Source organism: Tenrec ecaudatus, chromosome 13 (assembly GCF_050624435.1).
Source record: "Tenrec ecaudatus isolate mTenEca1 chromosome 13, mTenEca1.hap1, whole genome shotgun sequence".
Classification (NCBI taxonomy): Eukaryota; Metazoa; Chordata; class Mammalia; order Afrosoricida; family Tenrecidae; genus Tenrec; species Tenrec ecaudatus.
In genome coordinates this window covers 133467370-133491544 of record NC_134542.1, presented here as the reverse complement: position 1 = coordinate 133491544, position 24175 = coordinate 133467370, and the positions used below count along the sequence as shown (strand labels likewise).

The following is a 24175-nucleotide window of genomic DNA, read 5'->3' as shown; positions in this document are numbered from 1 at the left end:
TTTAATTTACATGCCCTGAATGACTATTTTGATCATTATCATTTTTTAAAATCATTTTATTGGGGGCTCGTATAACTTATCACAATCCATCCATCCACCCATTGTGTCAGGCACACTTGTACATTTGTCCCATCATCATTCTCAAAATATGTGCTTTCTGCTTAAGCCCTTGGTGTTAGCTCCTCATTTTCCCCCTCCCTCTCGACTCCCCCCTCCCTCATGAATGATCATAAGCATTTTTTCACATTACTTAGCCATTTGAATATCAGTTTTTGGTGATCTGTTCATATCCTTTACCCACTTTTTGATTGAAGCATAATTTTTTCTACTTGAGGTATTAACAGAGTTCTATTGATTTCAGAGAAGAGCCCATGTGTGTTATCATTCTGAAAGATTTTAAACCAGTTCATGTGTTATATTTTTCCTCTTTTGATTAGTCAAATAAGTCTTATTTTTCGTAAGTCCAGTTACCTATTTTTTCCTCCCTTCTCTGTGTTTCCTTCAAACCCTTCCATTCATGAACATGGGATATTTGAACTTCCATGTAGGCCATTTTTGGTTACTTGTCATAATGAGCTGTAGTTTTCTTTGTACAGGGCTTTTGCCTCTTTGGCTGGGTTTAGTCTGACAGATTTCATCTCTCAAGTGGCTAATACAAATGGTATTCTTTTATGGATTTTTTTTTCAGAGCTTTCTTCATGGATATAAAGAAATCTGAATGGTTTCTTCTTGTTAATTTTGTATCCTGCCACATTACCAAATCACTCAGTTGTTTCCAATAATATTTTTGTCAAATTTTTGAGATTTTCTACATATAAAATCATACTATCTGGAACTAGTGAGAATTTCATTCCTTCTGTGCCCAATTGAAACCCCAGCATTCTTTATTGTTGTTTAGTAGTTCTGGTTCGGAGTGCCACCAGAGTGATGTTGAATAAGAGTGGTGACAGGGGCATCCTTTCCTGGCTTCTGTTCAGAGGGAAATGTTTGCAGTTTTCCCCACTGAGTGAGATATTGGTGGTGTTTTATTTATAGCGCGCTTATCCTGTGGAGGAATTTCCATTCTATCCCTATTCCATTCAGTACTTTTTTTTCAGAAATGGGTATTATATGAGTTTGCATACCTTTTCTGTGTCTACTGGCAATATCATGTGGTTCTGTTTTTTTAAATCTTATTTATAGATTACACAGATTGTTTTTCAAATGATGAAGCATCCTGGCATACCTTGTATGGATTCCACTTGATCATGATGTTTATTTATTTGATATGTTGTTCAAGTTTATTGACTGAGATTCTGTTTAGGATTTTTGCATCTGTGTTTTAGTGGGATACTTGTCTGTAGTTCTTTTTAACCCTTGTGGTGTCTTTTTGCCTAGATGGTATCAGGCTTATCCTCACCCATGAAATAAATTTTGGAATAGTTCATGTAGAATTGATGGCACTTCTTTTCCAAACACTTGGTAGAACTCACCTGTGAAGCCATCTGGTCAGGACCTTTCTTATTTGGAAGTTTTGGTCATGAGATTTCCTTGGTTGGAAGCTATTTAATAACCTATTTGTTTCTGGGTTTTTGTTTTTTGCTTTTGGGATGGGTCTGTTGAGATTTTATACATTGGTTCTTTTTAACTGCTTTAAATGATGGCTTGGTAGTTACATCATTTCATGTCAATTTGATAAATAAGTGTAGGGGTGGAGTCCTGTGACCTGTCAATCACAATCACAGCCTGATGATGCCTCCTTGTGGGCATGGCCTTTTCCTGAGGATTCTGTAAACTTCCACTCCCTTTCTCTCTCTCTCTCTCTCTCTCTCTCTCTCTCTCTCTCTCTCTCTCTCTCTCTCTCTCTCTCTCTTTTTCTCTCTCTCCCCCTTCATCTTCCTATTGACAAGCCACAGGGATATTGGTGGAGACCTGTTTCAACTTCCTATTGAAGAGTCACGATCAGAGAGCTGGAGGGCTCACATGGAGTCCAGCACCAGCGCTGAGATGTTTCCACTGCTACTGGGTCCATCGAACCTTTCACCCAGGCCAGGGAGCATCAGAACAGATGCTGATTGCATTTCTTTTTTTAATTTTACTTTTAACATTGTATTAGGGGCTCATACAACTCTTATCACAGTCCATTCATATACATACATCAATTGTATAAAGCACATCTGTACATTCTTTGCCCTAATTATTTTCTTCTTTTTTTTTTCCTTTTCTTACATTTTATTAGGGGTTCATACAACTCTTATCACAATCCATAAAGGCGATGTAACAATTAGTGGGATGGAATGCTCTAAAATTAATGTGGCAATTATTGTAAAATTACTGCATATTATAATTTTATCTCCTTGCTATGATTGAACTATTGAATGTTATGATATGTAAACCACATGCAAATAAAACTTGGTGTTGGGGAGTGTTAGATCATTAGAGACTGCTTCTTATCTTACATTACATACAGGTTTTAAAGGATACAATCTACAGGAGAAATTTTATATACAAAAGGGATAAACAAATTTAGGGTGCAGGGGGGTTCCCGGCAGTATAGAAACTTCAGGGCCCCAATCTTTATTAAGGACAGGCTTAAATATGTTCCCTAAATGCAGCCTGTATTACCTGACAGGTTTTACACAAAGGGCCAGTTCACAATTTGAAAGTTTATAAGAAAGCATTAATATATCAGTCACGTTATTCAGAGCGGAGGATAGGATGAGAATGGGAACATGAAGTAAGTGATATGTTTGAAGACTTTTCTCTATCTTTAATTGGGGAGCAAGGGGAAAATGGCCATTTTATCTCAGGTGGGCAGACAGGCCAGTCCTAGCTTCATCAGCTTCTATGGTTCAGTATTAGCTTTCTCCCATGGACCATGAACGATGGAAAGTGGTGGTCCTGTCCTGTTTACCTTAGGTCTAAACAACCTCCCACCACATAGAGGAGTAGAAAAATTAATAGGCATCATGAAAATATATTTCACAAGGAAAATGAGAGAAAACAGAAATCATGATTTGGGAAAGTGAAAAGTGTTATATACACACACACAGAGTAGAAGTAGAATTAAAGTAAAATGATTAAAACATGAATGAGAATAAAGCGAATAGAAAAGACAAAAAAGAGAGTCTAAAAAAAGAGAAAAGGAAAAAGAGAGACAGAGTGCCGTTTGGACATGGAGGACTGGGTTTGCAGGGTGCATTTTGCACCAGAAGAAGTAAAGGGAAAATAAAAGAGAATGGAAATAGCTCCGGGCCATCAAGGGTATGCTATCAGGAAGGCTATAAAAAATAGAAAAAGAAGAAAAAGTAAAGAGCAAGAGAGAGAAAGTGCTCTCTGAGTGGAGATGCCCTGCCCTTGGCAACTGGAAGGGGGCAGGGCAGAGGAGATGGGGGGGGGGGTTGCCTAGAGGAAGGAACAAGGGGGAAGATTCCAAAGGTGAAAGTGCTGCCTGAAAGGACATGGCTCCATCAGTGGCCGCCATGAGGAGTAGGGGCCACTAGTAGTGGCCTCCGGGAGGAAGAGTGGTGTCTCCTAATCTGAGCAACTGGCACGGTATGCTATCCATGCAGGGCTGCCAAAGACTGTAGAGGTAGGGGCTTTCTACTCCTGAAAGTAGTTACCCTCTTGGAAATTCAAAACAGTGATAGTCTTGGAAATCCACAGAGGCAGTTCTATCTTGTCCTATAGGGTGGCTATGAGTCAATACTCAAAAACAAAGTATATATATATATCTGCAGTTTAACAAGTACAGCAACAATCTGAAAAGGGTATCTTTGACTGCTTAAAAGGATATGCCTAATGAATATGTATCTACTGACATTTTTCTATCATTCCACTACTATTTGGGCTGGGGAGGGCTCTTAATATTTTTAATGCTCTTGGTTTGCCTTATTCACTTAAATTTTCTCTCCACCAATTTCTTTCCCTAACTTGTTTAGGTCTATTTGACAGCCTGCTTTCTTAATAATGAATTAGATGTCTAAAAATCACTCTTGTTTTAATATTTATTTTAGCTTGACAGAATACCTTATTTATGACTTGCTATATTTTACTTCCCAAAGTATTTATTTCATCTATAATTTATGACCAAAGGTAGGCACAGGTTGTTCTCAATCGCCAGGAATAATTATTGCTGAGAGAATCAAGTAAATATGATGTTGACAAACGATCATCTTATTAGTAAACTTTAGTGCAACACACCCAGTGGTCGCATTCAAATAAATTAACAATCGTTTCACTGCCCTAATGACCAGTTTAAGTAAAAAACAACAATATACTGAAAGGTAGTTCATTATTTCATATAATTAATATTTAAATTAGGTCCACAAAGTAGATGATAAGAATTTTTAAATATTCATGAAACGATGTTAAATAATAACTGACAATAAAATTGATATTTGAGATATTTCCATACTGTGTCTTGACTGGCATCTTCACTTTCAATATTCTTCACTTTTCTCCAAACATCATTGTCTGTGTGATTTATCCTTGACCATCTTTTTACAGTCCAGTCCCAGTTCTTTAGAGCTAGGCCAATTAGACAATAGTCATTGTGTTTGATATCATAGAAACAGTCTGTGAACACTGTCAGGAGTTGCATATTTCTCTCAGAATAGCTCATGGGATTTGGGGGTGTCATGCGAAGATGAAACAAATGACTGCGTGTCATCTTCTTGTTATTTGGTACATTTTCTCTTTATGTGTTATGTTTGTTTACTAATGAACCCAAAAGGGAAAAATGTAGTACTTCATCAAAAGTACAATGAGTTTTATGAAATGACTAAGTAAATATCACATAGTTCTATCTAGTATTTTTACACCCATGGATGGATTTAACATCATTACTATGGGTCCTGATTACAAGAGCCATTTTATCAGCAGGTTCCCTGTGCTCAACAAAAGTCAGTTATCATTTCTGCTGAACTGGTGGGAACTGACTGAGTCCCACCATTAACCACCCCTATTAGATAGATAGACACTAAACCTTAATGATGACTGAAAAAAAAGAAAGTTTCATTATTTTTGACAACTTAAACGACTTAAACTTATCTTTCTTTATAACTCAGAATCATCTAAAAGATATGGAAAGCCTTGACTAATAATCCTATGTAAAATCACTGTCCATTATATATGGAAAATTGGTGAAAATGCTAGTCCTGAAAAGAAAGCATGTGCATTGTCTCATTTTATAGATAAATGCAAGGCCTAGACACGGATGGATCCAGATCCACATCATTCAGAGCTTTTAGAGATGTCATTATAACACTGTTTTCCTGGTCAAGTGTCCATCCCCAAATATTCCATGAAGTGCATTTTCTTTTTATATTTCAATAGAAATAAAAATGTCGTATAGTAGTAAATCCACTTCCAAGTAGCTTCAAAAGACAGTTAAGGTGTACATTAATAAATAACTACAAAATCTGTGATTCAGTCAAAGACCTGAAATATGAAAGTCAACTTATATCAGTTTGTTGAATAAGTCACACGCTAGTGGTATGACTTAGTTTCGCTACCCCCACCTCACCCAAATGAGGAATGTGAACTAGATATTGAGTTCCCACTTTCATATAATGCTGATTTCATGAGATACTACTTTCTAAGAGTATAACATTATGGAGTTAATGCTAAGAATAATAAAGATGGTTTTATATGCCAAACATGCCATTTTTATTTTAAACATGGCTCTTCGTTTACATTAAGGAACTCAGTCTAATTGTTGAAAGGAAAACTTCCTCTGCTATCATTTGTCATATCTATCAGCCTCAGTCAAATTCCTGTTACAACATTTTATTAATTAACCATCTCCTAAATGTCAAAAGCAATGTTATTTTTGTCTCTCTCATAGGGCATCACTTCAGTTTTGCCACATTGGTACTGCCCCAACCCCCCAAATGGATGAATCCTATTGTCACTGAAATATAGAAATGTTCATTGCCTGGGGTTAATTTAAGAGCTAGGCTGTCATACTCACCTGGCAGGAGATATAGCATGATCGTGAAGGTGGTTCTCCCAGGGTGAGTCTCATCCATTGCACTCCAGGTGTGCTGACCCTTGCGATTTCCCCAAATGTGGGAAACTCGACTGCATAATTTGTGGTAGTGGGGGACGCGTTCGCACTATCCCCTTTAAAATAAAAAGAACTAGGCTGTCCTAGAATTTTTATATGTTTCATTTATTATAGAACTGCCATGTCACACTTAAAGCACTTAGAACTTTCATGTATCATTTCCAATTTGTAACCAGCAATTAGATAACAGACTCTACAAATTTGAGTACATTCTACAGATCAAATAGCTGGGGAGAGTAAGAGCGAAGGTTATTTCTTAGCCTCTGGTTTTCAAATCCTGTGTTTTCACCTCTTCACTTGTCTGATGTTGTTTATTACAAAATTTAAAGATAGTGGCTTTGGTCTATCCAAGCATAAACAGATGACAGGAATAACTAAACTAATTTCATTAGATGGTGTGGTCCGTTCCAAAACTCAAATTTCCTTACTGTTGCAAAAATGTTGGCAACAAGTCTAATTTTCTCTTTATGTGGTTTGAAATGAAACCTAATTATATAGATGCCGGAAGAATATTTGTTGTTTTTAAGTACTGTCAAGTTAGTTCTGACTCAAACTTACCCTACAAACACCAGTACAAACTCTATCTCACTTTGTACAGTCTTCAAAGTTGTGGCTAAGGATGAGCCCAACGTTGTAGCCATCACACCTGTTCTTTGCTTTGGGTGTGTTTTCACAGATGCTCTACTTGACCAAGTATGAGGTTTCTTCGAAAGGATTGATCCTTTCTACTAGCATTTTCAAAGTACTTGCTTCTACTGAGCATTCTGATTCTACTACTTCTAAAGCAGACCTGTTTGTTATTCTGGAAGTCCGTGGTGTATGGGCATACATTTCAAAATGTTTCTTCATGTTACGGTGGTTCATCGTAAGTATGCTTGATCCTTCTCCTACAACCTGATGGTTTCTTGCATTTCTGCATTAAATAATTCTGACAACACCATTTTCCTAATAGCATGTACCCGCTTCCTGTCTCTTTCACATTTCATAATGCAAACTCTATTTCATACATCTCACAATGTTGTTATTGCACACTCCATAGACTACAGTATTATGTACAAACTTTACATAATTTCATTCATTTTCTTTTGATGTTTCCCGTGCCTTTCGATATTTTGCTCATACATTCCTGAAATATTGCAACTTGAGCATAGACGTTTGTCTTGACTTCTTGCAGCTGGAAGAATGTTGCGCATGTTCTCTCATTTGGGTTTGCTAACTCCAGGGTTTGGCGCATCTCCTTTGTATTTGTCTTCTTTAGTGTCTTTCCAACTCTTCTGTTCAGCATTTTTATCTTTCTTCTCTTTTACATTTCTTCTGTTTGCTTTAGCAACAGCGCGAGAAGTTTCAGAGTGTCTTTTGACACCCATTTCTCTTTTTCCTGCCGTCTTTAGTGGTCCTTTGCTTTCTTCATGTAGGACCCTGCATACCTGGGGGAAGGCTAGGTCTGAACCCCTCTGGCTTCACCCAAAAGAGGAGAATGCCATCCATCACCAACCCAACACTGATTGCTGGGAGGGAGAGATCAGGCATGTCTCCATCATCCATTCATCTTTTCCTTGTTCTGGCAACACCCTTTCCTTCCAGCACATACTACCTTTCTGCTCGGTTCAATAATCCATTGCAAGGGCCACACGAACTCGCAGACAAAACTTACAAGTATCAGAGTTTCCTAGGGAAAGTATTAGGTTACCATATGCCAGGACCAGTGAATGTAACTTCAAGGCAGAAATATTAGCTCAGAAGATTCTAGTAACCCTTTTTTGGAACTCCAAAAATGTTATGCTGATAGATTTTCTCACAGGATGCAGAGTTATCTCTGGGGTTTAGTAGGAAGAAATTTTAAGAAAATTGACAACTGAATTCCTAAGAAACCAGGAAAATTACTCTCAGGTGTTCTCTGTTACTGTTGCCATTTTTATATTATCTATCTATCTATCTATCTATCTATCTATCTATCTATCTATCTATCTATCTATCTATCTATCTAATCTATCTATTGCAATCAAGCACCTGATTCTTTGAAGGAAGCAAAGACTGTACAATAGTTTCATTGGAAAACTTTATTACATCCACCATCCAGCACTAAAATTGTCTCTTCAGGCTTAAGTTTTCTTCTTAAACATAAAGGACATTGAAATGGACATGAAATATAATTTAATTGCCTGTGGATGATAAAACCACCATTTTGATAAGACATAAATTGTGGGTACAGAATTCTTCATGTAACAGAGTGAGGGAAACACCATTTTCAGAAGAGTATAAAGCTAGATAGAGGATATATATAACAGCAATAATTTCACATTTGATATGTGTGCTTAATATAATGCAGGTTTCTGTGATTTGTAGCAGTACTGTTTGACTAAACTTTCCTATAAGAACATTTATTTCATATGTGAAATGACTATAGTAATTCATATTTAGCTCATATGTACATAAATTAATTACAGATGTTTTAGAAGCTTATTGATATCATATGCAGTAGAATCGTGCTGAAGTTAACTCAAACATGGACAGTGAACTGCCAGAGATTCGATGTGGATTCAGAAGAGAATGTGGCACATGGGACACCATGTCAGATGGCTCGTGGGTAAAAGCAGATAATTCCTGAAAATATTTTACTTCTGTTCTATTGATTACAGAGTCCTGGTCACCTAGTGGTTACATGTTGGGCTGTGCAATCCATGAGGTGGGAAGTTCAAAACCACTAGCTGCTCTTCATCTAAAAGACAGGACTTTATGCCCATAAGCAAATGTGGTGAAGAAAACTGATGGTGCCTGGCTATCAAAAGATATAGCATATGTAGTCTTAAAAACTTGAAGTTAAAAAAAACCAAAAAACTTGAAGTTAAACAAGCAACCATCTAGCAGGAAGGCCAATAAGCCCACAAGGAAGAACCACACCATCTGGTATGATCATGAGGTATCAGTGGGATCAGGTATCAGATAGCCAAAGATCCCAAACAAACAATTAATCAAAGTGAAAAAGGAGGGAGATGGGGGCGGGGAATGAGGGGCTTATGCCAAGAGCTTAAATGGAGAGCAAATATTTTGAGAATGATGAGGGCAACAAATGTACAAATGTTCTTGACATAATTTATATATTTATATATATATATATATAGATAGATAGATAGATAGATAGATAGATAGATAGATAGATAGATTGTGATAATAATTATATGAGCCCTCAATAAAATTATTTTTTTAAATTCTGGCTAGACCAGAGTATACACATTGGTACAGATAAGAGCTTTCAAGACATGGAATTCAGGACAGATAAAACCATCAGTAACAGTAGTGGCGTAGTGATACTATGGGGGCAGAGGGTATGGGGGAGAAGGAGAAAGGGGAGACCCACCATACAATTGAATATATAGCCCACCCCCCAGGGTGATGAATAACAGAAATGTGGGTGAAGGGAGACAACAGACAACAACAACATTAATATATAATCAAGGATTCACAAGGGTGGGAGGTTAGGGGAAGAGGAGAAAAAAGGAGTTGATACCAAAGGCTCAAGCAGAAAGAACATGTTTTAGAAACGTGGATGGAAACATGTACAAGTGTGCTTAATACGATTGAATGATGCGTTGTTATAAGGTTTATAAGAACCCCCCAAATAAAATGATTGATAATAATAATATAAAAATTTGTTACAGTCTTGAAAATACACAAAGGCAATTCTACTCTTTCTAATGCTGTCACTATGCATCAGAACTGCCTCAGTGGCAGTGACTTTGGTTTTTTGGTTTACTTTTTGTTCTAATCATTTTTGGAGGGCCTCATACAACTCATATGACAATCTTTACATACATAATTTGTATAAAGCACATTTGTACATTCATTTCCCTCTTTGTTTTCAAAACATTTGCTCTCCATGTAAGCCCCTGGCATCAGCCCTCATTTTACCCCCTCCATCTCTGCTCCTCCCTCCCTCATGAACCATTGATATTATATAATTTATTATTTTGTCATATTGTACACTGTTCGATGTCTCCCTTTCACCCACTTTTCTTTTGTCCATCCCCCAGGAAAGAGGTTATATGTAGATCCCTGTAATTGGTTCCCCCTTTCTACCCCAACCTCCTGATATCGCCCCTCTCAACATTGGTCTTGAAGGGATCATCTGTCTCGGATTCCCTGTGTTTCCAGTTCCTATCTGTACCAGTGTGCATCCTCTGGTCTAACCAGATTTGTAAGGTAGAATTGGGAACATGATAGTGGGGAGTGAGCGGGAGGCAGCATTTAGGAACTAGAGGAAAGTTGTATGTTTCATCATTGCTACACTGCACCCTGACTATTTCGTCTCCTCCTCACGACCCTTCCATAAGGGGATGTCCAGTTGCCTACAAATGGGCTTTGGGTTCCCACTCTGCACTCCCCCTCATTCACAATGATATGATTTTTTGTTCTTTGATGCCTGATAACTGATACTTTCGGCACCTAGTGATTACACAGTCTGTGCTTCTTCCATGTGGACTTTGTTGTTTCTGAGATAGATGGCTGCTTGTTTACCTTCAAGCCTTTACAATCTTAAATGCTTTATCTTTGGATAGCCGGACTCCATCAGCTTTCTTCTGCATATTTGTTTATGCACTTGCTTTGTCTTCAGCGATCATGTCTGGAAGGTGAGCATCATGGAATGCCAGTTTAATAGAACAAAATACTCTTGCATTGAGGGAGTACTTGAGTGGAGGCCCAATGTCCATCTGCTACCTTAATACCAAACCTATAAATATATGCACATAAATCTATTTTCCATATATATACATTCCATATATACATTCCATACATATATATATATATATATATATATATATATATATATATATATATACATATGCCTTTATTTTAGACCCCTAAAAATGCCATTTGCCTCCTAGCTCTTTCCTCTGTTTCCTTTGGCTTTCCTCTTGTCCCACTATCATGCTCAGCCTTCATTTGGGTTTCAGTAATTCCTCTTGGTTAAATTAACCTTGGTCATGCCCTACCAGGCCTTGTATACACTCTTCATCACTGATTTGGATCACTTGTTTTTCCCTTGTCCCCCTAGGTTTGTTAACACCACTTCCTTTCTCGCCACCTCCTCCTCTCCCATGTCCCCCCAGGAACGATGGTACTACCGTTTTCTCCTGCAGATTGTACATCCAGCCTATTTTATTTAGACAAACCTGTGGAGATAATAGCATGCACAAAAACAAGACAAAGAAGAAACAAGCAACAAAAGAAAACAAAACAATAAAAAGCCAATGACAAAAAAACACATAACAACAACAAACAAAAAAGAAAAGCTTGTAGTTAGTTCAAGGACTCTTTCTTGGCCTTTAGAAGTGTTTTGGAGTTAAATATGCTGGGGTGCCAAACCTTAGCCCCCAAATCTATTTTTGGTATTCCCTGAGGACTGTGTTGCTCGGTTCCCCTTGCTGTTCTGTTGCACGCCCTTAGTGTTTTGCCTCCGTCTGGTGGGATCAGATTGGGCGCAATTCCCATTGTTTGTCTCCAGTGTTGTCCCCAGTAGGGATATTGGTTAGTGAGGGATGTTGTTTCTCAGAATAGGGCCAGTCATATGGTCCTCTCTGTGGAATGGCTATTTAGAGGGGAATATCGGCCTCAAGGCTTGGTGGGCCAGTGCTCCTCTTTCTCTTCCTCCACATTCATTTGTTCCCATGTGCTCTGATGAGACAGGTCCCACTCCCTGAGCTACAGCTTCAGTGCTGTCCTCTAAAATAAATTATTCTGGGGGGAGGGACAGTTGTAGTTGGGATTGGGCCGGCCCTTAGACCTTTCCACTGTTTCCCTACTCCATGCTGGCTTCTTGCATTCACATCTTGCAGCACTGGGTTGATGTCTGGTTCCTCTTTCCCTGTGGAGATATAAACAATACCTACTCCTTGGGTGGGTTAGTATCCTGTTCCCCCCGCTACCCATTTATTTTTTATGCCCCCCCCCCCTACTTTTTAGTTGACTACCATATGCATCCCTGGATTTTTTGCTCTGGCTCCTACCATACTACCTGGTCCTTGCCCCAAGAATGTTTGTATACAGTAGCTTTTTCCCTATGCCTCTTTTGCATTTTTTAAACTTACCCCAGCAGATTCATGTACTTGTCTTTTTGTGCTTGGCTTACTTTGCTTAGCATGATTTCCTCCAGTTCTTCGCATGCAGCAATGTGCTTCACATGTTTATAACTGCTTTTTATGTATCACAGTTTTTTGATCTATTCGTTAGTTGATGGAAATCTGGGTTGTTTCCAGCTCCTTGAAATAGTGAACTGTGTCGCGATGAACATTGGAGTACGGATGTCTGGCCGTGGTTTGTTTCCTGCCTTTTCTGGGTATATGCCCATTGGGGGATTGCTGGGTCATATGGTAGCTCCATTTTCATCTTTTTTAGATATCGCCAGATCAATTTCCATAGTGGCTATACATACCTACAGGTCCACCAGCAGTGGATCAGATTTCCTGTCTCTCCACAGCCCCTCTAACCCTTGTTGTTTTCTGATTTTTGAATTGGGCTATCTTTGAGGGTGTTAGGTGGTATCTCATTGTTGTTTTAATTCGCAATTCTCTTATAGCTAAAGATTGGGAACATGTTCTCGTATATTTATTGGCCATTCGGATTTCTGCCCTGTGAAATTTCTGTTCAGGTTCTTTGCCCACCTTCTCAGTGGGCAATTAGTATTTTTTTCTTTTAGTAGGCTAGCAAAGTATTGTAGATTTTAGTAATAAGGCCTTTTTCTGATGTGTCATTGCTAAAGATGTTTTCCCAATCCGTAGGCTCCCTTATTATTCCCTTGGTGAATTATTTCAATGTAGACAGGTGTTTTATCTTCATTATATTCCACTTGTCAATTTGTGCTTCCTCTGTGTTTGTGTCTTTCCCTATTTCTGATAGCCTATGTATTCCCTGTGCCAAATTTCTCAAGTTGGTCCCAGTTCCCTCATTGGTGGCCCTACTAGTTTTGGGCTTTACTTCAAGGTCTGCGATCCACCTTGAGCTTCTTCTTGTGCATGGAGTGGGATAAGGGTCTTTCTTTCTTTTTCTGCAGTTAGATATCCACTTTTTTCCCAGCACCATGAATTGAAGAGGGCATCTGTGTCCCATTGGATATTTTTTGTGCCTTTATCAAAGATCAGTAGTCTGTATGCTGATGATTTTATTTCTGGGTTTTCAGTTCTTTTCCATTGGTGTGAGTATCTGCTATTGTACCAGTATCATGCAGTTTTGACAACTGTGGCTGTACAGTACATGCTAAAGTAAGGTAAAGCAAGCCCTCTCACTGTGTCTTTCTTCTTCAGGAGTTCTCTGCTAATTCTGGGCTTCTTCCTTTTCCATATGAAGTTGATAATCAGTTTTTTCCATTTATTTAAAGAAAGATGAGGGTAATTGTATCAGGATTACATTAAACTTATATAGTGCCTTGGTCAGAACTGACATCTTGTCTATATTGAGTCTTCCAATCCACGAACATGGGATATTCTTCCATTTTATGAGGTCACTCTTATTGTCTTGTAATAGTGTTCTGTAATTTTCCTCATATAGATCTTTTTTCTTTTAGATAGGTATATCCCTAGATATTTCAATTTGTGGTTGGCTATTGTGGAGGGTACCACCTATTTGATCTCCTCTTCTGTGGTCTTATCTTGAGATGTTTTCCTTCCATTCCTATCTTCAAAAGTGTCTTAAACAGGAATTGGTGTTGGATGTTGTCGAATGCATTTTCTGCATTAATCGATATTATCATGTGGTCCTTGTAGTTTTCAAGTCAGTGTGGTCAAGGATACTAATGGTCTTTCATATGGTGAACCATCCCTGAATCCCTGGTATCAATCCCACTTGGTCAAGGTGAAATGTTTGTGTTATATACTTTTGTATTCTATTGGCCAGTATTTTGTTAAGGATTTTTACATCGATGTTCATTAGGGATATTTGTCTGTAGTTCTTGATTCTTGTGAGGTCCTTGCCCGGTTTAGGTATCAGGGTTATACTGTATTCAAAGAAGGAGTTGGGGAGTTTGCTTTCTTTTTCTACATGATGAAAGAATTTGTGTAGGATTGGTGTTACTTCTTCCCTAAATGCTTGATATAATTCTCCAGGGAAGCCATCTGATCCTGGGGATTTTTTTGTTGGTAATCACTTCTTCTATTTCTTCTATTGCTATGGGTCTGTTGAGATTCTAGACGTCATTTGGGGATAGTGTAGGGAGGGATTGCTTTTCAAAGAATATGTCCATGTCTTCCAAGTTGATGCATTCATTGGAGTACAATCCCTTGTAGTACTGTGTAATTATCTTTATTGATTTCATTAGGGTCGGTTGGAATGCCCCCTCTTTCATCCCTCAGTCTTGCTATTGAAATTTGTTTCCTCCTTTCTTTGCTTAGGTTTGCCCACAGTCTGTCGATTCTGTTTATCCTTTCAAAGAACCAACTTTTAGCAGCATTAATTTTTCCCATAGTTTTCTTATTTTCCCCCTCCTGAATCTCAGCCCTGTTTTTATTATTTCTTTTCTTTATTATTAGTAGGATTGTACTGCTGACTCTGCTCTAGTTGCTGTAAATTTTGTGCTAGCATATCAATTATGAGTCTCTCTTCCTTTATCAGGTGTGCATGTAATGCTCTGAAACTTCCTCTGAGTACTGCCTTTGCTGTGTCCCATAAGTTTTGGTACATTGTGTTCTCATTCTCATTGGTTTCTAGAAGTTTCCTAATTTCATCTCTGATCTGTGCCAGTACGCACTCCTTTTGCACTAGAGTTATTCATCCTTTAATTGTTTTCTCTTGTTTTCTTTGTCTTTCTCTTGTTGATTTCCAGCCTTATGGCACAGTTATCAGATAGAGAGGTCTGTATGATATTAATGTGATTAAATAGATGTAGATTCACCTTATGCCCCAGCACAAGGTCTATCTTTGAATATGTGCCATGTGGGCTTAAAAAGAATGTCAATAAATTTGTATTTGGATGAAAACTGTATATATCTCTCAGGTCAAAATGTCTATTTGTAGTGTTTTAGATCTCTAGCCTCCTTGTTGAGTTTCTTTCCCTGTGACCTATCTTTCTCAGAGAGCTGTGTATTGAAGTCACCCACTGTAAATGTTCAGGCTGTGATTTTTTCCCCCCATCTTTGGAGTGTTTGGTTGATGTATTCAGCGGGTCTCTCATTTGGGAAATATATGTTTACAATGCTTAGTGGTTCTTTGTCTATAATTCCTTTGAGCATTATATGGTGTCCCTCCTTATCTCTTCTTATGGTTTGCACTTTGAGGTCAATTTTATCTGAGATTAGGATTGCAACCCCAGATTTTTTTGAATTGCTGTTTGCCTGGTCTACCTTTCTCCAGACTTTGATGCTCAGCCTATTTTTGTCTATAGCCTTGAGATGTGTCTCCTGTAGGCAGCAGATTGGTTGGTTGTGTTTTTTAAGCCAATCTGCTAGCATCGGTCTTTTAATGGCTCAGTTCAGTCCATTGATATTCAGGGTTATTACCTCCATCTGTGGACTCTGTGATGTCATCTTATACCTTTTTGTTGGGTGTTTTCCTACCTTTCTTTCTTATTAGTGTGTTGTGCGTGTGTGTGTGTGTGCATGTGTGTGTGTGTGTGTGCATGTGTGTGTGTGTGTATGTGTGTGTGTGTGTGATTCTTGACTTCTTTCCATCCCTGAGTCAATTCTATCTTAGGGTCTAAATTTTCTCTTTGTTGCCCTCTGGGGGAGGTTGTTCTATGTGGCGGTCTCTAATTTATGCTTGGTGAGTGTTGTTCTGCTCATACTGGGTTGGCTGGATTTCTTCTAACGTATTCTTTGAGTTTTCCCTTGTCTGGGAAGACTCTTACTTCTCCATCTATCTTGATAGATAATTTGGTTGGGAAGAATATTCTTGGGTTTCCATGATTTTCCTTCAATTTTTGGAATATATTATTCCACTCTCTCCTCTTCTTCATAGTTTCTGTTGATAGGCCTGAGCATATTCTTATTTGGGAAACCTTATATGTGATTGCTTGTTTTTCCCTAGCTGCTCTCATGATTTTCTTCTTTTTCTTAAAAGTTGGATAGGTTAACTCTTATGTGCCTTGGTGACTTCTTCTTGAGATTCAGTCTAGCTGGTCTTTTTAAAGCTTCCTGAATGGTTGCCTGGTTTTCATTCATTAAACTGGGGACGTTTTTTTCCAAGAATTTTCTCACTATTGTTGCATGTGCCTTCTTTGATATGTCTTCCTCCAGTATTCCAATTATTTTGATATTGGTCCTCTTTATAGCATCAGACATAGCTTTTAAGTTTTCTTCAGCTTTTCTGATGATCTTATTAGATTTTTATTCATGTTTGTTAAAGTCTGCTTTGCTGCCCTCCAAGTCACTGGTACAGTTCTCTACTTCCTCCAGTCAACTCTCAAGGTATGTGAGTTTGCTACTGGTTTTTGTTATCTTCTCCCTAAGCTCTTGTATTTCCCTTTGGTGTATGGACTTTATCTCCTCTATCATTTCATCATTTTTCTGTATTGTTTTCCCTCATATCTTTTATGACTCCAAGAAGCATTCTGAAAATTCATTTCTGTGGCAGCTCAATGTCCACTTCTATGCATTGTTAGGTCCAGGACATCTTCTGTCATTGCCTTTTGTTTCTCATGTTTGTTGTTGTTGAGTTTGTTGAGGCTGATTGCTCTTTGTGTTGTGTTGTTTTCGAGGAGTGAGGTGCCATTTTTCAGGGAATTGAAGAGCACTGGCTCTCTCTGGGAGACTCTTGGGATTGCTTCTTTGAACTGCCTACAGCTAATTTCACTGGGTAACTAGCCTACCAGTTTATCCTCCTGTGCTTCACTCTCAAGAGGAGTGCCCCAGAAGGCCGGTGGATTTCCTGATTTGGTGTATAATGGTGGGTGGAATTTCCCTGGCCAGATTGATTACTGTGGATGTTGTGCAGAGGTTTCTGCAGTTGCTTGGAACATTGGTGAGTGTTGGTTGAGATGCCTTAGGCCATGTCAGGCACTAAGGTAGGCAGGAGGGAGTTCCTTCAGTCTTGTGGGATAACAGAGGGAAAATAGAACCTTCCCCAACCACACAGGCAAAAATTCTCTGGTAAGAAGTCAGGCAGAGTACCCCCTGGTGGAGGTCAGAGGGGCTTTCCCCAGCCTAGAGCTATGCTGCACAAGGTGGAACTCACCTAACTGGGTGAGGGGCAGGTGTAAATGCCTTAGGCTAAGGGGAGTGGTCTGGAGGTATGCAGTGGAGTATGAGAGAACAGGAAAGGGACAACGAGGAGAAAAAATAAAAACTAAGCCCACTGAGACTAGGGGTGGGCGGAGGGTAGAGAGAAGAGAGGAAAGCAAAAGTAACAATATAGCTGAGCCTTGATCTCTGCCGTGGGGCTGCAAGGGTTTAATCCCTGCTCCAAGGCAGCATCAAGCTGTGGCTGTGTTGAGATTTATCCCCTGCACCGGCTCCAAATGTTCCCAGCTCTAGCTGAGACAGTGGCAAGTCTAATGTCAAACCCTAGCTGGCCTCCACTGTGGTAGCCAAAAGGCCCCAGCCCCTCAAACCTTGTGGATTTGTGCCTCCTTATCTTTATGATGCTCCTCCTTTGTTCCAGCGGTGTTTAATTTCAATTTTAGTAATTCTCCTGGCTGATTTCTGTGGAGTCCCTCTGGTATGTGTTACTCAGTCACCATCTTCCAGTTTTTTGGTTTTCTATTGACCGTGTAATGGCATTGGATTGTGTGGATCATAATAACTATAAAGAACATTGAGTAATAAGGGGATTCCAGAACATTTCATTATATTCACGCAGAACTGGAAGATAGATCAAGAGGCAGCCATAGAAGAGAACAAGGAAATAGTGCATGGTTTAAAATCAGGAATGGTTTGTATCAGGGTTGTATCCTTTCAGCATACTTACTTAATTTATATGATAAACAAATAATCCAAGAAACTGGGCTATAAGAAGAACATGGCATCAACATTGCAGGAAACCTTATTAAAAATCCCTGATAGGCACTGACACAACCTTGACAGTGAGGAACACATCAAGAAATTGCTCATGACATCAGAAATTGCAACTCTCAGTATGGATTACAAAGCAATGTAATAAAAACCAAAATCTTAACAACTGTACCAATAGATCACATTGTAATAAATGGAGAAAAGTAGCAAATAAGCCCTCGTGGAAGAAGCATACTATTCTGTGCGATCAAGAGATGTCAGCAGGATCAGGTCTCAAAAGATCCCAAACAAGCAATTATATCGATGAGAAACAGTGGAGTTGTGGTGGAGACTGAAAGCCCCTCTGTAGTCAATTGGACATCCCCCCACAAAAGGGTTACACAGAAGGGACAATTCAACCAGTGCGCAGTATACGGCCGAAAAAACACACATAATTCCTCTAATTCTGGAATGTTTCCTCCCCTCCATTACCATGACCCATTTCTACCTTCAGAATCTGCCTAGACTGGTGTATATATATTGGTACAGATAAGCACTTTTGACTCATGGAATTCAGGACAAATAAAACCCTCTGTAACTTTTACTTGGATCCACAAACAATGCACAGAGGACACATTGCATTGGGTAAATCTGATGCAGAAAGTCTCTTTAAAATGATAAGAAGCAAATGTATTACTTAGAGGCCTAATGTGTGTTTGACCCAAGTGATGGTATTTTCAATTTTCTCACATGCATGTGAAAATTGGAGATTTAATAGCAAAGATCAAAAGAAAAAACCAATGAGTCTGAATTATGCTCCTTATGAAGAGCATTGGAATTACCATGGACTACCAAAAGAACAAATTAATCTGTCTCAGAAGTACAGCCAGAATGTCCCTTAGAAGCAAGGATGGCAAGACTGCATCTCATGTACTTTGAACATGTTTTCAAGAGACCAGCCTTTGGAGGAGGCCTTCATGCTTACTAAAATAGTGAGGCAACAACAAAAGAATGCAGCAAGATGAGTTGACACCGTAGCTGCATGGTTGAACTCAAGCAAGAGAACGATTATGAGGATGACATAGGACTGAGAAGTGCTTTGTTCTTTTGCACATTGTTGCTATGAATTGAAACTGACTTCATGGCAGCGAACAACAACACATGCAGGTGTCATAGAAAATGTATTATATAAGTATACCTAGATCTACATATATGCATATTTATGGTGGCATATATATATTTATTTCTGGTAGCATAGTGGATAAAGCCCTGGGCTGCCAACTGTAGTTAAAAGCTGCAGTTAAAATCTACCGACTGCTCTGTTGGAGAAAGCTGAAACTGTCTGCTCTTTTAATTGACCGTTAACGGCACTCTAACTGCCAGACAGGGTTTCTATGAGTCAGCGTGGATTGATTGGAATTGGGTTCATAAATGTGTTGAGAGTAAGTGTACAGTAAATGAAACTCTCACAAAATTGCCCTTGTCTGAGGGGAGGAATGACCAAGATGTCTGGGAATGGAAAAGTTTACTTTGGTGTTTTCTCAGGAACTTTCCTGGTAAATCTTTTGTGGTTTTCTCAAAAATCACCCTCTTATAGTTATTGATATTTGGTCCTCCAGAAAGTCAACAAACAAAATACCTTGAACACCTGAAAAAAAATTCTCATGACATTTGCTCTTCACTAGTCTGCTTTTGCTGTTACTGAATCATGTCCACTACTTGCCTGGACAAGCCAGGGTTTATCTCCTGTTACAATTCTAAGGATTGCTTCAGGATCTCAATTCCTGTTGTTGAAAATTTCCATTAAAACCTCTGTTTTTCTACAGCTCATACAGGTGCAATGTTTTAGTCACTCATTGAGCAGAAAGTTAGCTGAAATTTAATTCTCCCAGAACTGTGTAACTTGACCCAATGGAGATGTCTACAATGCTGAATGTGTCTTCCTCTGTTAATTAAAAAAAAATCAAACTAAAGTTACTATCATTGAATTGATGCTGATTCTCAGAGCCCCTATAGGACAGGGTAGAACTGCCCCTGTGAGTTTTTGAGACCCTAACTGTTGTGGGAGTAGAAAACACCATTTTTCTGTCTTGGAAAGGCTGGTGGTTTTGAACTGCTGTCTTTGTGGGTATCAGCCCAACATGTACCCATTATGCAACCAGGGCTCCTCTGTTAATCATAGGTTCTCTCTACTTAGAGCATGAGCAACGTTATGTTTTCTTCATAATTGATAAAGATGTGTATTTCCACTTCTGTGTCTTATAAATTAAAATGAGTTATTTTTTTTGTCAACTGCTGGTTTCTTTTGGCACTCTATACCATGAACATTTCATGAAGCATCAAAAATTTTTACCATTCTTCCCACTAAGTCTCATCATACATTTGATCTTTATATTGCTTCATTCAATCCTAGCTAAAAAAAGAACCTAGAAAATAAAAAACGTGTTTAATTTTATAGATCTATTAATTTTCATAATTCTAATATAGTAGATGTATGTTAGAAATATTCCACAAGAACCAAAATGCTGAACAATGAATGAATAAACTGAGAGAACTTTAGAATTCAATGTATCCTGCAGAAAAACTATTCTACCAAGAATATATAACAATATATGACACCAAGTTAACAATAGTTATATTTCATCGATTACAGTGGATGTTATTCTCAAGGCCACATCAATCTGCCAGGCATCCATGGGACTGAAGGTCCGATTGGTTCTACACTATTGTTAATAGAGAAGAACACGTATAGAAAAAAAATTGAAGTCGATTTTATGTCTGTTTCATTACCTTCTGTGTAAATAAAAATCATTTGTTTACAAATTACTCGTTTTTAAAAAAAATATTTAGAGAAAATGGAATTCACGACTCGTGATTGTGAAACCTCCCTCTTGTTGTAGTGTCTAGTGTTGCTTGACTACATGTTGCCATTATATCATCGAGAGTCAATCTCCCTCTCTCTTTTCTATTTCGTTCACTTCATTCTAACACAAGAGCTCCATTGAGATTGCAAGATTGCTCCACTAATCTCTCATTTTTTTCCAGACCTGACTGTAACAATCCGAAGAGTTTTCTTCTGTTCCAGATATGTTTAAAACTTGCTTCATGACCATTATAACAGTGATGGTGACCATAATACTTTAGGTGTCATTGATCAATCTAGTTATATAATGTCAGGGGAGTTGATAGATCCCTTCTAAAATCATTGATACATTTTGGAAGATCATATTCAAGAAAAAAGAAAAATAGTTTGTTAGAAGAAGAACTAAGAGTAATTCATGCTGCTTTAGTTGTTAGGGGCTGTGGTTCTGACCCATAACAACCCCATGTAGGTGCTGTGGTTCTGACCCATAACAACCCCATGTAGGTGCTGTGGTTCTGACCCATAAGAACCCCATGTAGGTGCTGTGGTTCCGACCCATAACAACCCCATGTACAACAGCACGCAGTACTGCCCACTCCTGGGCCATCCTCACAGTTGTTTTCGTATTTGAGCCCATCGTTTCAGCTCCTGTGTCAATCCATCTTACTGAGGACCTTTCCTCTTTTTTGCTGCCTCTCTCTCTACTTTGCCAAGCATAATGTCTTTCTCCAAGGACCGGTGTCTCTTGACATGTCCAAATTACATGAGACAAAGTCTTGTCATTCTTGTCTCCAAGTGTTCTTCTTTCAAGTCAGATTTGTTTGTTATTTTAGCTGTGTGTAATGTAATTCATACTACGTGGGAAAATAAACAAAACAAATGGAAGAGAGGAATAGAAAGAAGAATGGAGGGAGAGAAGAAAGGAAGGAAAGAAAGAAAGGAGGAAGGTTAACAAATGCCTTTCTGAGTTCACAGAGCAAATTGATGGATGTCAGAGTAGAAGTGTAATCACTAAGGGTCCAATGGCTATGTTTGTAGGAGTAGATAGATGTGCCTTTCCTTTGAGGTAGGTCTAGGTAGCTCTGAACCTCCACCTTTTCAGTTGTAATATATTAATGGAAGCATGGTAACCTTTGCACCACCCAGAGTGCTGCATTTCAGTTACTTGATATATTTGTTAAGTGTCTGCATATTGATCTTTCTGAAACTTAGATTTATTTGGTGCTCATCTTTATCAAGAATTCAAATGCACATTTACCTGATCCCAAAACTCTTCCAGGCTGCCTCAACACATGCTAGTTTCCTAGATACTGTTCATATACATAATCAAAAGCACAGTATTTTGTCTACTTTGCTTAATTGTTGAAAAGCAGACATGTGATATATCTGGAACATAATATCTCTTGCAATTAATTTTGATTTCTCATTAAGATTTATTGTATAAAATATGACATTCATAAATAAGTATAGTCACCATTTTATAAAGTGGATCACATAGTTTTCAATCAGCTTGATGGGTGTCATGATTCCCAAATTTTGCTCATAGTGCCTTTCACTAGACTAGTAGGGTTCCATAGGATTTATATTTGAATGCCTTTCTTTCACATTTCAATGTTCTTACTATTACTATAATAATAGGTTGTGTGGGATCAGAGGCGAATACACCTTCACGTGGGTTCTCCTAATTATTTGCAGAAGCTACCACTAACTGCTCTATGGGAGAAAACCCGAGGCTTCCTGCTCCCATAAATATTTCCATTTTCAGAAACTCCAGAGGGGGCAGTTATACACCGTTCTACAGGATTGCTGAACTGTAACTGACTCAATTCCAGCGAGTTTGTGTATAACTAAAAAAAAAAAAAAAGGATGAATGAATTGCACTGTAAAAGTTAAATACCTTTATATTAGCCATAATTAATAAATAAAGGCCATTCTTGGCTTCTGATATTACTGATAACTAAGTTCATTATTTTAAACTAGTGATATTCAGAACATGTCCAGAGACCACTGGAGCAAAATACTTTTCATGATTAATATAATTCATCTTAGCTCTAGTTATCATTCCAGTTTTTCAATTCCTTATTGAGCATGTTGGTCTTATTGGGTACATGAATGAGAAAAAGAAATTTATTTGACTTTTGATTTTGCCGATGTAAACTTAAAAATTAATTATTAGAAAAGGATACATGTGTCTAAGTGTGTTGACCTGTTACTTTTATTTAAGCCCACTATGAATCTAAGTATTGTAGTTTGCACTAGGACATTCATAACAAAATTAAATTATTTCAACATTTCCATTCATAATCTTAATCACTACTGTCCAAAGAGGTGGTGGTTATTGAACACTTAAAGGGTGATTCAGGTGTCTTTGGTTATATTAAGATAAACACACAATTAAAATAAATTCCCTTCTTTTTTATTTGTTTAAATGTTGCACTGAAAAAAATTTTTGTTCTTTGATGCCTGATACCTGATACCTGACACCTCGTGGTCACACAAGCTCGTGTGCTTTGTTGTGGCCTTTGTTGCTTCTGAGCTAGATGGCTGCTTGTTTACCTTCAAGCCTTTAAGTCCCCAGATGCTATGTCTTTTGATAGCCGGGCACCATCAGCTTTCATAACCCCATTTTTTAATGCACATATTTGTCTTCAGCAATGGTGTTGGGAAGGTGTGCAGCATGGAATGCCAATGTAATAGAACAAAGTGTTCTTGCATTGAGTAAATACTTGAGTGGAAGTCCAATGTCCATCTGCTGCCTTAATACTAAATCTAAAAATACATGCACGTAGATCTATTTGCTCACCATCCTATATAAATATATTTACATATGTACATGCCTGTATTTAGACCTCTATAGATACCCTTTGCCTCCTAGCTATTTCCTTTTACTTTCATCTTGTCCCACTATCATGCGCAGCCTCTGTTTGGGTTTCAGTAATTTCTCTCGGTTACCTTGCCTTTGCTGATTCCCTACCAGGCCTCTCACACCCTCCTTGCCACTAATTTAGGATCACTTGCAAATGAGTCGGGGGCAGAGTGAAGACCCAAAGCCCATCTGTAGGCAACTGGACACCCCTTATAGAGGGGTCACAGAGAAGAAACGATCCAGTGAGGGTTCAGGGTAGCACCAATGAAACACAACTTTTCTCTACTTCTTAAATGCTTCCTCCCCCTACTATCATGATCCCAATTCTACCTTACAAATCTGGATAGACCACAAGAAACGCATTGATACAGATAGGAACTAGAAACACAGGGAATCCAAGACAGATGAAGCCTTCAGAACCAGTGGTGAGAGTGGTGATACCTGGAGGGTGGAGTAAAGGTGGAGTAGAAAGAGGGAACCGATTA

The 24175-nt window shown here is 38.4% G+C and overlaps 1 protein-coding gene and 1 non-coding gene across 3 annotated transcripts in view; both read left to right on the top strand.

The window, feature by feature from the left end:
• Positions 1-24175, top strand: part of DPP10 (dipeptidyl peptidase like 10) — a 775824-nt gene that overhangs the window by 574204 nt on the left and 177445 nt on the right. The gene's annotated exons all lie outside the window — the stretch shown is intronic.
• On the top strand, positions 5946-6108 carry LOC142425309 (U1 spliceosomal RNA). The gene has a single exon (XR_012779655.1). It is a non-coding gene; the product is annotated as a U1 spliceosomal RNA (small nuclear RNA).